The sequence below is a fragment of the Schistocerca gregaria genome, chromosome 4 (genome assembly GCF_023897955.1).
Source record: "Schistocerca gregaria isolate iqSchGreg1 chromosome 4, iqSchGreg1.2, whole genome shotgun sequence".
Taxonomy (NCBI): Eukaryota; Metazoa; Arthropoda; class Insecta; order Orthoptera; family Acrididae; genus Schistocerca; species Schistocerca gregaria.
This window is the reverse complement of record NC_064923.1, coordinates 242,850,423-242,866,308: the sequence shown is the minus strand read 5'-3', so window position 1 is coordinate 242,866,308 and position 15,886 is coordinate 242,850,423. Positions and strand designations below refer to the sequence as shown.

General features: G+C 49.8%; 9 non-coding genes across 9 annotated transcripts; all 9 read right to left on the bottom strand.

Moving 5' to 3' along the window:
- Positions 1–735: 735 nt before the first annotated feature.
- Trnas-cga (transfer RNA serine (anticodon CGA)) lies at positions 736–810 on the bottom strand. Its single transcript has one exon. It is a non-coding gene; the product is annotated as a tRNA-Ser (tRNA).
- A 225-nt stretch (positions 811–1,035) lies between these two features.
- On the bottom strand, positions 1,036–1,110 carry Trnas-cga (transfer RNA serine (anticodon CGA)). The gene has a single exon. It is a non-coding gene; the product is annotated as a tRNA-Ser (tRNA).
- Positions 1,111–8,000: 6,890 nt separating this feature from the next.
- On the bottom strand, positions 8,001–8,075 carry Trnas-cga (transfer RNA serine (anticodon CGA)). The gene has a single exon. It is a non-coding gene; the product is annotated as a tRNA-Ser (tRNA).
- Positions 8,076–8,600: 525 nt separating this feature from the next.
- Trnas-cga (transfer RNA serine (anticodon CGA)) lies at positions 8,601–8,675 on the bottom strand. Its single transcript has one exon. It is a non-coding gene; the product is annotated as a tRNA-Ser (tRNA).
- An 824-nt stretch (positions 8,676–9,499) lies between these two features.
- Trnas-cga (transfer RNA serine (anticodon CGA)) lies at positions 9,500–9,574 on the bottom strand. The gene has a single exon. It is a non-coding gene; the product is annotated as a tRNA-Ser (tRNA).
- A 525-nt stretch (positions 9,575–10,099) lies between these two features.
- Trnas-uga (transfer RNA serine (anticodon UGA)) lies at positions 10,100–10,174 on the bottom strand. Its single transcript has one exon. It is a non-coding gene; the product is annotated as a tRNA-Ser (tRNA).
- A 1,721-nt stretch (positions 10,175–11,895) lies between these two features.
- Trnas-uga (transfer RNA serine (anticodon UGA)) lies at positions 11,896–11,970 on the bottom strand. The gene has a single exon. It is a non-coding gene; the product is annotated as a tRNA-Ser (tRNA).
- Positions 11,971–12,495: 525 nt separating this feature from the next.
- Trnas-uga (transfer RNA serine (anticodon UGA)) lies at positions 12,496–12,570 on the bottom strand. Its single transcript has one exon. It is a non-coding gene; the product is annotated as a tRNA-Ser (tRNA).
- A 1,721-nt stretch (positions 12,571–14,291) lies between these two features.
- Positions 14,292–14,366, bottom strand: Trnas-uga (transfer RNA serine (anticodon UGA)). Its single transcript has one exon. It is a non-coding gene; the product is annotated as a tRNA-Ser (tRNA).
- Positions 14,367–15,886: the final 1,520 nt, after the last annotated feature.

Here is a 15,886-nt window from a genome sequence, read left to right as displayed (position 1 = left end):
GAACTAGCACTCCTGAAAGAAAGGATATTGCGGAGACATGGCTTAGCCACAGCCTGGGGGATGTTTCCAGAATGAGATTTTCACTCTGCAGCGGAGTGTGCGCTGATATGAAACTTCCTGGCAGATTAAAACTGTGTGCCCGACCGGGACTCGAACTCGGAACCTTTGCCTTTCGCGGGCAAGTGCTCTACCAACTGAGCTACCGAAGCACGACTCACGTCCGGTACTCACAGCTTTACTTCTGCCAGTATCCGTCTCCTACCTTCCAAACTTTACAGAAGCTCTTCTGCGAAACTTGCAGAACTAGCACTCCTGAAAGAAAGGATATTGCGGAGACATGGCTTAGCCACAGCCTGGGGGATGTTTCCAGAATGAGATTTTCACTCTGCAGCGGAGTGTGCGCTGATATGAAACTTCCTGGCAGATTAAAACTGTGTGCCCGACCGAGACTCGAACTCGGGACCTTTGCCTTTCGCGGGCAAGTGCTCCACCAACTGAGCTACCGAAGCACGACTCACGTCCGGTATTCACAGCTTTACTTCTGCCAGTATCCGTCTCATACCTTCCAAACTTTACGGAACCTCTTCTGCGAAACTTGCAGAACTAGCACTCCTGAAAGAAAGGATATTGCGGAGACATGGCTTAGCCACAGCCTGTGGGATGTTTCCAGAATGAAATTTTCACTCTGCAGCGGAGTGTGCGCTGATATGAAACTTCCTGGCAGATTAAAACTGTGTGCCCGACCGAGACTCGAACTCGGGACCTTTGCCTTTCGCGGGCAAAAGCTCTACCAACTGAGCTACCGAAGCACGACTCACGTCCGGTACTCACAGCTTTACTTCTGCCAGTATCCGTCTCCTACCTTCCAAACTTTACAGAAGCTCTTCTGCGAAACTTGCAGAACTAGCACTCCTGAAAGAAAGGATATTGCGGAGACATGGCTTAGCCACAGCCTGGGGGATGTTTCCAGAATGAGATTTTCACTCTGCAGCGGAGTGTGCGCTGATATGAAACTTCCTGGCAGATTAAAACTGTGTGCCCGACCGAGACTCGAACTCGGGACCTTTGCCTTTCGCGGGCAAGTGCTCTACCAACTGAGCTACCGAAGCACGACTCACGTCCGGTACTCACAGCTTTACTTCTGCCAGTATCCGTCTCATACCTTCCAAACTTTACAGAAGCTCTTCTGCGAAACTTGCAGAACTAGCACTCCTGAAAGAAAGGATATTGCGGAGACATGGCTTAGCCACAGCCTGGGGGATGTTCCCAGAATGATTCTTTCACTTTGCAGCAGAGTGTGCGCTGATATGAAACTTCCTGGCAGATTAAAACTGTGTGCCCGACCAACACTCGAACTCGGGACCTTTGCCTTTCGCGGGCAAGTGCTCTACCAACTGAGCTACCGAAGCACGACTCACGTCCGGTACTCACAGCTTTACTTCTGCCAGTATCCGTCTCCTACCTTCCAAACTTTACAGAAGCTCTTCTGCGAAACTTGCAGAACTAGCACTCCTGAAAGAAAGGATATTGCGGAGACATGGCTTAGCCACAGCCTGGGGGATGTTTCCAGAATGAGATTTTCACTCTGCAGCGGAGTGTGCGCTGATATGAAACTTCCTGGCAGATTAAAACTGTGTGCCCGATCGAGACTCGAACTCGGGACCTTTGCCTTTCGCGGGCAAGTGCTCTACCAACTTTTTTTTTTTATGTTTTTTTGCAGCGGAGTGTGCGCTGATATGAAACTTCCTGGCAGATTAAAACTGTGTGCCCGACACGAGACTCGAACTCGGGACCTTTGCCTTTCGCGGGCAAGTGCTCTACCATCTTTTTTTTTTTTTTTTTTTTTTCTTTATTATCAGATTGACTTGGTATATTTCACGAGAATTCAGACAACCATAGTCAAATCATCATTTAATATTAGCTGCAAAAAGAAAATCAACAAATTAGTTGAAACACAAATAAAACATTACTTCTGAAGGGGAAGACCAACCCGTTATCCCACCCGTATGAATTTTGGGTGTACATATATATATACATATACATATATATATATATATATATACATGCAAAAGAGAAAAAAAAATTACTAAAAAATACAACCAGGGAGGGGACTCAAGCTCAGGGAAGAAACAGGAATCACAGGGGAACTTAACCAACACCTTGACGGTTAAACACAAGAAAAAGCATATTCGCAAAAAGCGTTCGGTATTGTGGTAACCGCTGCCATTTCCAATGCGCAGTTGACAAATAATGGTGAAAAACGCGGGGATCTGGGTCATTACCGCCTTCAATGACGTAGTGGACATAGTAACCCAAGAGCCAGACAATCGTGTTCGTTTTCGTCTGAGGAAAATAAGAGATGTCCGGATGTAAGAAGATGTCGTCTGGGAATGCGGTTTCAGGCCCTCTAGTAAGAAAAGCTAATTGACGGCGGACCCAGAGCCAATGATCCCGTCCGCAAGCAACTAGCCTGTGAAGTAAGGTGTCAGTTTGATGACATTCCTCACACTGATCAGTCGGACGAAGGCCAATACGAAAAAGACGATCACCAGTAGGTATCAGACGGTAAATGACCTTATACCACGTTGAAACAATCTCCATCGGCAAAATGGGAAGACTAAGATGAGACCAGACCGTTTTCCATGACGTTGACGGGGAAGCAAGTTCAACAGAAGAAGGGAAACATGCTTTACCCCAACGGAGTTGTAGCATGTTGGTAGTAATATGCGTCATATAAAGTATATCAGCACCCAGAATACCGACAAGTACAAAGTATTCACGAATGTGCCGCAATTTAGGATTAATCCGTCCAACATCAACAGGAGGGGTCAGACTGGCCGGCCGGAGGCGGGAAAGTAAACGAGAGGTGACTGAATGCGGAGCCCGCGTACAGGTTAAAACATTGCGGCGGGCTAATAAGATGGACGTCTTCACTTTGATATCTGAAAGACCCAATCCTCCAAGCTTCCGAGGCCTGGCCACAACTTCATACCGGACACGGAAGACATGGCGGCGCCACAGAAATCGACTAGACAGCTGTTTCAGCCTGCGGGCCATCATCGCGGGAAGCGGGAAGACCTGTGCAACGTAGTATATTTTGCTGAAGACATAGGTCTCTAAAACCCGTGCCTTGTGAAGGAGGCTAAGGGAACGGCGGTCATGTTCAAGGATCGCCCCGTGAACACGACTCGTAACCTCACGCCAATTTAGTGCCGCCATTTTGATCGGATTACGATCAACTATGATCCCCAAGGCCTTATGGCGATCGACAACCGTCGCCCAAGGAATGACGACATGATCAAAGCCTCTCAACGGCAGGAACGTGCATTTGCGATCATTAATGCGAGCACCAGCAAGACCACAAAATGAGTCCAAGGTATCCTTAAGCCGCGGTATGTCCTCGGCATGCCGTACTAAAACCATGACGTCATCGGCGTATGCACGGACTGCAAAAATTTCCCCCAATATATTCCAGCCACGTAATTGCATGGTGAGATGGCGAAGTAAGGGCTCTAAGGATAGAACAAAAAGTGTCATGGATAAGGGGCTTCCCTGGGGTAACCCCCGTCTGATCGATATCCGGGGGGTAGGGTGACCGTTCACAATCACCGAGACACTGATACCGGTAAAAAGATTAGTTAAGACTTGTCGAGCATCATTATTAAAGCCGACAGCGGTGAGCACTCTCGATAAAAAATCATGGCTGACGCGATCGAACGCTTTTTGGAAATCAAGAAAAAGCAAAGCCCCTGGGATATTAGCGGCAGCCGCCACCGAGATGACATCGCGACATTCGAGAACGGAAGTCAGTATCGTGCGTCCAGGCACACAGCTTTGGTGGGCGGCAATAATGGTATCGAGCAGTTTAGAGAGACGGATATTAATTGCTCGAGCGACAAGTTTATAATCAAAGTTAAGGAGAGTAATAGGACGGAGGGAATCAATTGCAGGTCGACCTGTGGATTTCGGGAAGAGGACCATTCTGCCTTCCTGAAAAGGAGCAGGAAGTGAGACTCCCCGCATCACTTCATTTACCATTGACGTTAAGGTGTCACCAATGAGCGGCCAAAATTGAACATAGAACTCCTTAGGAATACCATCTAATCCAGGCGACTTGCGGGACTGCGATCCTGCAACAACCTCATATATGTCATCATTCTGAAAGGGACGCAGAAAGGCGTCGTTTAATTGAGGAGTGACGACGCGAGGCAGCAAGGAGGTAAAGTCGTCAAGAGAGGTTTCCGCCGGGACATGAGTATCGTACAGATCAGTAAAATAGGTGTAAACGAAGTCAGAAATGTCACGGTGAGAGGTGAACACGCGGCCGTCAGCGGTTGTGAGGGAGGCAAGGCACCCACGTTTCCGGCGCGACCGTAAACGGACTAGATGGTAGAGTGACGTCAGTTCCTCTTGTAGAAGGGAACGTGGTTGAGACCTCGTCCGCAGGCCCTCCATTTGAATGCGTTTGAGCTGCAGCAATTTGGCTTTGATGCGCTGTATATCAGTAACCCGTAGGGGAGCATGCGTAGCACTATCGTACAGTTGACGTAAGACAGAATAGTAAAATTCTTGCGTTCGTCGATCTTCTGCCACCTTCGCAGCCCCAAAACGCATGAGAGCCCTACGGATGTGTGGTTTTGCATACAGTGTCCACCATGCCACGATAGACGGGTACCGGTCCATAGTACGAGAACAACGAGTCCAAATGTCCTCCAGGACGATACCAAGGGAGGTATCTTGCAAATACGCGATATTGAGCATCCAAGGAGGACGAAACAATTTTACCGGTTGTCGCTCGTAATTAAACGTAACGGCTACAGCGCAATGATCAGTAAAACAGGCTGGTATCACATCAACAGCCAGAAGTTGCCCACACAAGGAATCGGAAAGGTAAAAGCGATCGAGGCGACTGCTAGACGTGGGAGTAAAGTAGGTATGTCGCACAAGTGTAGGATAGCGAGAAACCCACACGTCACGCAGGTGCAAGGAGCGCACAAGGTCGTCGAGTTCTTTACTGAAATTAAAATTAGGAGACTGATCTACCGGCCGTAGAACACAATTGAAGTCCCCACCTAAAATTATCTTTGTCGGGGATTTACGAAGCAGGTAAATGACTTCTTCTTTATAGAAACTCGAACGTGCGGTAGTACAACCCGAACCAGAAGGGGCATAAAGAAGGAGTAAACTGAGATCATAAAACGTGCACCCGATCCCCCTTCCACTGTCGAGTACTTCGAAATTCATCAACGGAATGCCTTCTCTATAAAACAAGGCAGTGCCCGTAGAAAGTTCGGAAGCGACATTAAAAAACGTCGAGAACCCAGGAATGGAGAACTGGTCGAATAGGACTTCCTGTAAAAAAACAACATCTGCCCCAGACTGATAGATAAACTGTCGCAAAGCGGCGAGCCGAAGCTCAGAACATATTCTGTTAATATTCAGAGTAAGAAATGTATATGCTTGCATGGAACTTCAACCCAGAAAGAAGAACAAAGATCGGTAGAGAGCCGTCAGCTGACGGAGCAAACAACAAGTAATCATACCAGAAACAAGCGCTGAACCACAGAGAGAAAAACTACGAAACAGAACCCTCATCTTCCCACTGCTTTTTCTTCGGCCGTGACGCGGCTCTCTGTGGCTGTTTACGGATTCGACTGCGGCTCCGCGGTGCCGACGCTGCAGCGTTCGGCTGCGTGGGAGCATCATGTAGACATTCCGTGTCAGATTGCGGGAGAGAGGCCTCTACATCCCACTCGTCCGCAGACATGGGGTCACGGTAGGACAGTTGGTGAATAACAACGGGATCCACTGGCTCTGGAGAATCAATCAGTTGTTTGATGGGAGGAGGCTGTGACCCAGAGGGGGCGACAGAAATTCCAGAAGGGGGATGCGAAACAGAGTCAATAGGAGAGGTGTCAGAGAGAACCGGAGAAGACACGTGGCAACCAGAAGCAGGTTCCGTCACGGGCGTCTCCGAAGAGGCTGCCGCGGCAGCAGAAACAACGTCAGATAAGGTGTCAGGGAGCTTCTGCAAAGGCGTGATAGCACCTGTGGCGTCCTCATCCACGATTTCCGACTGAGAAAGAGAGTCCTTTACCGGAGGCCCATCGGAAGGGCGAGCCAATAAGGAAGATTCATCAGCCGCATCATCCTGTGTTCGCCGACGCTTGTTGTGAGAAATTCGCGCGGGCACATCGGAATTAACGGCAGCAACATTCCTACTCAAGGATAATGGGGGAAAATCACGGCCGTTGTCGGGCAACGGATCACTGCGTCCCTCAGTAACAGTGAGCGATTCAGTCCGAGATCCTTGCGGGAGAAGATCAGCTAAAGTCAATTTTTTACGCTGTTCGTATGTAGGTTTTAATACCACCACACGTCGCGGACAATTAGTACGGAAATGGCCAGTTTCATTACAATAATAACATGTTCCTTCCTGGCCACTGTACGTGATATGGACCCTATAACCACATACCTGTAGGTGAGAAGGAATAGGTTTTTTGACCACCATTTCCACCGACCGAATACCACTATATACCTGTAAGCGGTGCTGAGCAGACCAGCGTTCCTTTCGAATATGGCGTACGTCCCCATAAGGAAGCAAAACGGACTTCAGAAAACAGTCGTCAACCTCGGGCGGAAGGTTAAATACCCGAACATTCGTAGATACCACTTCTGCATTTGCCAAGAGAACCATACTAGTGGAACCATCACGGTGCGTAAAGGGTACCTGAGAACCATGACGAGAAAGTAGCCTATCAACCTGGAGCGGGTCAAGAAACTTAACAAAAAACACATATAATTCGCTATCGAAATATGCGGTATGCACCTGATCAGTAGTGACCTTAACTGTATCGACTAACCAGTCATGTATCTCCAAAGAACCGGGCTGGACGTGACGCGTGGATTTGTCAAAGGTAAAACTGACTGTACCTGTACGCGGAACTTTCGTGGGAACCATGGTGGACATCACGGCGAGAGACGACGCCGCGACAGGAAGGGCCGCACGAACACCAAACACCAGCCGACAACCAGCGATGCGACGCGCACGGAGACCAACACGGCACTAAACTGACAGGAGGAAAACACGCTGCGCTACGGTAGAGGCGGAACTAAGAGCACAACCTAGTCGCCCGACGCGCGAAGCGAGAATGACCAACTGAGCTACCGAAGCATGACTCACGTCTGGTACTCACAGCTTTACTTCTGCCAGTATCCGTCTCCTACCTTCCAAACTTTACAGAAGCTCTTCTGCGAAACTTCCAGAACTAGCACTCCTGAAAGAAAGGATATTGCGGAGACATGGCTTAGCCACAGCCTGGGGGATGTTTCCAGAATGAGATTTTCACTCTGCAGCGGAGTGTGCGCTGATATGAAACTTCCTGGCAGATTAAAACTGTGTGCCCGACCGAGACCCGAACTCGGGACCTTTGCCTTTCGCGGGCTAGTGCTCTACCAACTGAGCTACCGAAGCACGACTCACGTCCAGTACTCACAGCTTTACTTCTGCCAGTATCCGTCTCCTACCTTCCAAACTTTACAGAAGCTCTTCTGCGAAACTTGCAGAACTAGCACTCCTGAAAGAAAGGATATTGCGGAGACATGGCTTAGCCACCGCCTGGGGGATGTTTCCAGAATGAGATTTTCACTCTGCAGCGGAGTGTGCGCTGATATGAAACTTCCTGGCAGATTAAAACTGTGTGCCCGACCGAGACTCGAACTCGTGACCTTTGCCTTTCGCGGGCAAGTGCTCCACCAACTGAGCTACCGAAGCACGACTCACGTCCGGTATTCACAGCTTTACTTCTGCCAGTATCCGTCTCCTACCTTCCAAACTTTACGGAAGCTCTTCTGCGAAACTTGCAGAACTAGCACTCCTGAAAGAAAGGATATTGCGGAGACATGGCTTAGCCACAGCCTGGGGAATGTTTCCAGAATGAGATTTTCACTCTGCAGCGGAGTGTGAACTGATATGAAACTTCCTGGCAGATTAAAACTGTGTGCCCGACCGAGACTCGAACTCGGGACCTTTGCCTTTCGCGGGCAAGTGCTCTACCAACTGAGCTACCGAAGCATGACTCACGTCCGGTACTCACAGCTTTACTTCTGCCAGTATCCGTCTCCTACCTTCCAAACTTTACAGAAGCTCTTCTGCGAAACTTGCAGAACTAGCACTCCTGAAAGAAAGGATATTGCGGAGACATGGCTTAGCCACAGCCTGGGGGATGTTTCCAGAATGAGATTTTCACACTGCAGCGGAGTGTGCGCTGATATGAAACTTCCTGGCAGGTTAAAACTGTGTGTTCGACCGAGACTCGATCTCGGGACCTTTGCCTTTCGCGGGCAAGTGCTCTACCAACTGAGCTACCGAAGCACGACTCACGTCCGGTACTCACAGCTTTACTTCTGCCAGTATCCGTCTCCTACTTTCCAAACTTTACAGAAGCTCTTCTGCGAAACTTGCAGAACTAGCACTCCTGAAAGAAAGGATATTGCGGAGACATGGCTTAGCCAGAGCCTGGGGGATGTTTCCAGAATGAGATTTTCACTCTGCAGCGGAGTGTGCGCTGATATGAAACTTCCTGGCAGATTAAAACTGTGTGCCCGACCGAGACTCGAACTCGGGACCTTTGCCTTTCGCGGGCAAGTGCTCTACCAACTGAGCTACCGAAGCACGACTCACGTCCGGTACTCACAGCTTTACTTCTGCCAGTATCTGTGTCCTACCTTCCAAACTTTACAGAAGCTCTTCTGCGAAACTTGCAGAACTAGCACTCCTGAAAGAAAGGATATTGCGGAGACATGGCTTAGCCACAGCCTGGGGGATGTTTCAAGAATGAGATTTTCACTCTGCAGCGGAGTGTACGCTGATATGAAACTTCCTGGCAGATTAAAACTGTGTGCCCGACCGAGACTCGAACTCGGGACCTTTGCCTGTCGCGGGCAAGTGCTCTACCAACTGAGCTACCGAAGCACGACTCACGTCCGGTACTCACAGCTTTACTTCTGCCAGTATCCGTCTCCTACCTTCCAAACTTTACAGAAGCTCTTCTGCGAAACTTGCAGAACTAGCACTCCTGAAAGAAAGGATATTGCGGAGACATGGCTTAGCCACAGCCTGGGGGATGTTTCCAGAATGAGATTTTCACTCTGCAGCGGAGTGTGCGCTGACATGAAACTTCCTGGCAGATTAAAACTGTGTGCCCGACCGAGACTCGAACTCTGGACCTTTGCCTTCACGGGCAAATGCTCTACCAACTGAGCTACCGAAGCACGACTCACGTCCGGTACTCACAGCTTTACTTCTGCCTGTATCCGTCTCCTACCTTCCAAACTTTACAGAAGCTCTTCTGCGAAACTTGCAGAACTAGCACTCCTGAAAGAAAGGATATTGCGGAGACATGGCTTAGCCACAGCCTGGGGGATGTTTCCAGAATGAGATTTTCACTCTGTAGCGGAGTGTGCGCTGATATGAAACTTCCTGGCAGATTAAAACTGTGTGCCCGGCCGAGACTCGAACTCGGGACCTTTGCCTTTCGCGGGCAAGTGCTCTACCAACTGAGCTACCGAAGCACGACTCACGTCCGGTACTCACAGCTTTACTTCTGCCAGTATCCGTCTCCTACCTTCCAAACTTTACAGAAGCTCTTCTGCGAAACTTGCAGAACTAGCACTCCTGAAAGAAAGGATATTGCGGAGACATGGCTTAGCCACAGCCTGGGGGATGTTTCCAGAATGAGATTTTCACTCTGCAGTGGAGTGTGCGCTGATATGAAACTTCCTGGCAGATTAAAACTGTGTGCCCGACCGAGACTCGAACTCGGGACCTTTGCCTTTCGCGGGCAAGTGCTCCACCAACTGAGCTACCAAAGCACGACTCACGTCCGGTACTCACAGCTTTACTTCTGCCAGTATCCGTCTCCTACCTTCCAAACTTTACGGAAGCTCTTCTGCGAAACTTGCAGAACTAGCACTCCTGAAAGAAAGGATATTGCGGAGACATGGCTTAGCCACAGCCTGGGGGATGTTTCCAGAATGAGATTTTCACTGTGCAGCGGAGTGTGCGCTGATATGAAACTTCCTGGCAGATTAAAACTGTGTGCCCGACCGAGACTCGAACTCGGGACCTTTGCCTTTCACGGGCAAGTGCTCTACCAACTGAGCTACCGAAGCACGACGTCCGGTACTCACAGCTTTACTTCTGCCAGTATCCGTCTCCTACCTTCCAAACTTTACAGAAGCTCTTCTGCGAAACTTGCAGAACTAGCACTCCTGAAAGAAAGGATATTGCGGAGACATGGCTTAGCCACAGCCTGGGGGATGTTTCCAGAATGAGATTTTCACTCTGCAGCGGAGTGTGCGCTGATATGAAACTTCCTGGCAGATTAAAACTGTGTGCCCGACAGAGACTCGAACCCCGGACCTTTGACTTTCGCAAGCAAGTGCTCTACCAACTGAGCTACCGAAGCACGACTCACGTCCGGTACTCACAGCTTTACTTCTGCCAGTATCCTTCTCCTACCTTCCAAACTTTACAGAAGCTCTTCTGCGAAACTTGCAGAACTAGCACTCCTGAAAGAAAGGATATTGCGGAGACATGGCTTAGCCACAGCCTGGGGGATGTTTCCAGAATGAGATTTTCACTCTGCAGTGGAGTGTGCGCTGATATGAAACTTCCTGGCAGATTAAAACTGTGTGCCCGACCGAGACTCGAACTCGGGACCTTTGCCTTTCGCGGGCAAGTGCTCCACCAACTGAGCTACCGAAGCACGACTCACGTCCGTTACTCACAGCTTTACTTCTGCCAGTATCCGTCTCCTACCTTCCAAACTTTACGGAAGCTCTTCTGCGAAACTTGCAGAACTAGCACTCCTGAAAGAAAGGATATTGCGGAGACATGGCTTAGCCACAGCCTGGGGGATGTTTCCAGAATGAGATTTTCACTCTGCAGTGGAGTGTGCGCTGATATGAAACTTCCTGGCAGATTAAAACTGTGTGCCCGACCGAGACTCGAACTCGGGACCTTTGCCTTTCGCGGGCAAGTGCTCCACCAACTGAGCTACTGAAGCACGACTCACGTCCGGTACTCACAGCTTTACTTCTGCCAGTATCCGTCTCCTACCTTCCAAACTTTACGGAAGCTCTTCTGCGAAACTTGCAGAACTAGCACTCCTGAAAGAAAGGATATTGCGGAGACATGGCTTAGCTACAGCCTGGGGGATGTTTCCAGAATGGGATTTTCACTGTGCAGCGGAGTGTGCGCTGATATGAAACTTCCTGGCAGATTAAAACTGTGTGCCCGACCGAGACTCGAACTCGGGACCTTTGCCTTTCGCGGGCAAGTGCTCCACCAACTGAGCTACCGAAGCACGACTCACGTCCGGTACTCACAGCTTTACTTCTGCCAGTATCCGTCTCCTACCTTCCAAACTTTACGGAAGCTCTTCTGCGAAACTTGCAGAACTAGCACTCCTGAAAGAAAGGATATTGCGGAGACATGGCTTAGCCACAGCCTGGGGGATGTTTCCAGAATGAGATTTTCACTGTGCAGCGGAGTGTGCGCTGATATGAAACTTCCTGGCAGATTAAAACTGTGTGAGCGACCGAGACTCGAACTCGGGACCTTTGCCTGTCGCGGGCAAGTGCTCTACCAACTGAGCTACCGAAGCACGACTCACGTCCGGTACTCACAGCTTTACTTCTGCCAGTATCCGTCTCCTACCTTCCAAACTTTACAGAAGCTCTTCTGCGAAACTTGCAGAACTAGCACTCCTGAAAGAAAGGATATTGCGGAGACATGGCTTAGCCACAGCCTGGGGGATGTTTCCAGAATGAGATTTTCACTGTGCAGCGGAGTGTGCGCTGATATGAAACTTCCTGGCAGATTAAAACTGTGTGCCCGACCGAGACTCGAACTCGGGACCTTTGCCTTTCACGGGCAAGTGCTCTACCAACTGAGCTACCGAAGCACGACTCACGTCCGGTACTCACAGCTTTACTTCTGCCAGTATCCGTCTCCTACCTTCCAAACTTTACAGAAGCTCTTCTGCGAAACTTGCAGAACTAGCACTCCTGAAAGAAAGGATATTGCGGAGACATGGCTTAGCCACAGCCTGGGGGATGTTTCCAGAATGAGATTTTCACTCTGCAGCGGAGTGTGCGCTGATATGAAACTTCCTGGCAGATTAAAACTGTGTGCCCGACCGAGACTCGTTCTCCGGACCTTTGACTTTCGCGGGCAAGTGCTCTACCAACTGAGCTACCGAAGCACGACTCACGTCCGGTACTCACAGCTTTACTTCTGCCAGTATCCGTCTCCTACCTTCCAAACTTTACAGAAGCTCTTCTGCGAAACTTGCAGAACTAGCACTCCTGAAAGAAAGGATATTGCGGAGACATGGCTTAGCCACAGCCTGGGGGATGTTTCCAGAATGAGATTTTCACTGTGCAGCGGAGTGTGCGCTGATATGAAACTTCCTGGCAGATTAAAACTGTGTGCCCGACCGAGACTCGAACTCGGGACCTTTGCCTTTCACGGGCAAGTGCTCTACCAACTGAGCTACCGAAGCACGACGTCCGGTACTCACAGCTTTACTTCTGCCAGTATCCGTCTCCTACCTTCCAAACTTTACAGAAGCTCTTCTGCGAAACTTGCAGAACTAGCACTCCTGAAAGAAAGGATATTGCGGAGACATGGCTTAGCCACAGCCTGGGGGATGTTTCCAGAATGAGATTTTCACTCTGCAGCGGAGTGTGCGCTGATATGAAACTTCCTGGCAGATTAAAACTGTGTGCCCGACAGAGACTCGAACTCCGGACCTTTGACTTTCGCAAGCAAGTGCTCTACCAACTGAGCTACCGAAGCACGACTCACGTCCGGTACTCACAGCTTTACTTCTGCCAGTATCCTTCTCCTACCTTCCAAACTTTACAGAAGCTCTTCTGCGAAACTTGCAGAACTAGCACTCCTGAAAGAAAGGATATTGCGGAGACATGGCTTAGCCACAGCCTGGGGGATGTTTCCAGAATGAGATTTTCACTCTGCAGTGGAGTGTGCGCTGATATGAAACTTCCTGGCAGATTAAAACTGTGTGCCCGACCGAGACTCGAACTCGGGACCTTTGCCTTTCGCGGGCAAGTGCTCCACCAACTGAGCTACCGAAGCACGACTCACGTCCGTTACTCACAGCTTTACTTCTGCCAGTATCCGTCTCCTACCTTCCAAACTTTACGGAAGCTCTTCTGCGAAACTTGCAGAACTAGCACTCCTGAAAGAAAGGATATTGCGGAGACATGGCTTAGCCACAGCCTGGGGGATGTTTCCAGAATGAGATTTTCACTCTGCAGTGGAGTGTGCGCTGATATGAAACTTCCTGGCAGATTAAAACTGTGTGCCCGACCGAGACTCGAACTCGGGACCTTTGCCTTTCGCGGGCAAGTGCTCCACCAACTGAGCTACCGAAGCACGACTCACGTCCGGTACTCACAGCTTTACTTCTGCCAGTATCCGTCTCCTACCTTCCAAACTTTACGGAAGCTCTTCTGCGAAACTTGCAGAACTAGCACTCCTGAAAGAAAGGATATTGCGGAGACATGGCTTAGCTACAGCCTGGGGGATGTTTCCAGAATGGGATTTTCACTGTGCAGCGGAGTGTGCGCTGATATGAAACTTCCTGGCAGATTAAAACTGTGTGCCCGACCGAGACTCGAACTCGGGACCTTTGCCTTTCGCGGGCAAGTGCTCCACCAACTGAGCTACCGAAGCACGACTCACGTCCGGTACTCACAGCTTTACTTCTGCCAGTATCCGTCTCCTACCTTCCAAACTTTACGGAAGCTCTTCTGCGAAACTTGCAGAACTAGCACTCCTGAAAGAAAGGATATTGCGGAGACATGGCTTAGCCACAGCCTGGGGGATGTTTCCAGAATGAGATTTTCACTGTGCAGCGGAGTGTGCGCTGATATGAAACTTCCTGGCAGATTAAAACTGTGTGAGCGACCGAGACTCGAACTCGGGACCTTTGCCTGTCGCGGGCAAGTGCTCTACCAACTGAGCTACCGAAGCACGACTCACGTCCGGTACTCACAGCTTTACTTCTGCCAGTATCCGTCTCCTACCTTCCAAACTTTACAGAAGCTCTTCTGCGAAACTTGCAGAACTAGCACTCCTGAAAGAAAGGATATTGCGGAGACATGGCTTAGCCACAGCCTGGGGGATGTTTCCAGAATGAGATTTTCACTGTGCAGCGGAGTGTGCGCTGATATGAAACTTCCTGGCAGATTAAAACTGTGTGCCCGACCGAGACTCGAACTCGGGACCTTTGCCTTTCACGGGCAAGTGCTCTACCAACTGAGCTACCGAAGCACGACTCACGTCCGGTACTCACAGCTTTACTTCTGCCAGTATCCGTCTCCTACCTTCCAAACTTTACAGAAGCTCTTCTGCGAAACTTGCAGAACTAGCACTCCTGAAAGAAAGGATATTGCGGAGACATGGCTTAGCCACAGCCTGGGGGATGTTTCCAGAATGAGATTTTCACTCTCCAGCGGAGTGTGCGCTGATATGAAACTTCCTGGCAGATTAAAACTGTGTGCCCGACCGAGACTCGTTCTCCGGACCTTTGACTTTCGCGGGCAAGTGCTCTACCAACTGAGCTACCGAAGCACGACTCACGTCCGGTACTCACAGCTTTACTTCTGCCAGTATCCGTCTCCTACCTTCCAAACTTTACAGAAGCTCTTCTGCTAAACTTGCAGAACTAGCACTCCTGAAAGAAAGGATATTGCGGAGACATGGCTTAGCCACCGCCTGGTGGATGTTTCCAGAATGTGATTTTCACTCTGCAGCGGAGTGTGCGCTGATATGAAACTTCCGAACGTGAGTCGTGCTTCGGTAGCTCAGTTGGTAGAGCACTTGACCGCGAAAGGCAAAGGTCCCGAGTTCGAGTCTTGGTCGGGCACACAGTTTTAATCTGCCAGGAAGTTTCATATCAGCGCACACTCCCCTGCAGAGTGAAAATCTCATTCTGGAAACATCCCCCAGGCTGTGCCTAAGCCATGTCTCCGCAATATCCTTTCTTTCAGGAGTGCTAGTTCTGCAAGTTTCGCAGAAGAGCTTCTGTAAAGTTTGGAAGGTAGGAGACGGATACTGGCAGAAGTAAAGCTGTGAGTACCGGACGTGAGTCGTGCTTCGGTAGCTCAGTTGGTAGAGCACTTGCCCGCGAAAGGCAAAGGTCCCGAGTTCGAGTCTCGGTCGGTCACACAGTTTTAATCTGCCAGGAAGTTTCATATCAGCGCACACTCCGCTGCAGAGTGAAAATCTCATTCTGGAAACATCCCCCAGGCTGTGGCTAAGCCATGTCTCCGCAATATCCTTTCTTTCAGGAGTGCTAGTTCTGCAAGTTTCGCAGAAGAGCTTCTGTAAAGTTTGGAAGGTAGGAGACGGATACTGGCAGAAGTAAAGCTGTGAGTACCGGACGTGAGTCGTGCTTCGGTAGCTCAGTTGGTAGAGCACTTGCCCGCGAAAGGCAAAGGTCCCGAGTTCGAGTCTCGGTCGGTCACACAGTTTTAATCTGCCAGGAAGTTTCATATCAGCGCACACTCCGCTGCAGAGTGAAAATCTCATTCTGGAAACATCCCCCAGGCTGTGGCTAAGCCATGTCTCCGCAATATCCTTTCTTTCAGGAGTGCTAGTTCTGCAAGTTTCGCAGAAGAGCTTCTGTAAAGTTTGGAAGGTAGGAGACGGATACTGGCAGAAGTAAAGCTGTGAGTACCGGACGTGAGTCGTGCTTCGGTAGCTCAGTTGGTAGAGCAGAGTGAAAATCTCATTCTGAAAAGATACGGTTACTGAAACGTGGCAATAAACGAGTTTACACAAATAACTACT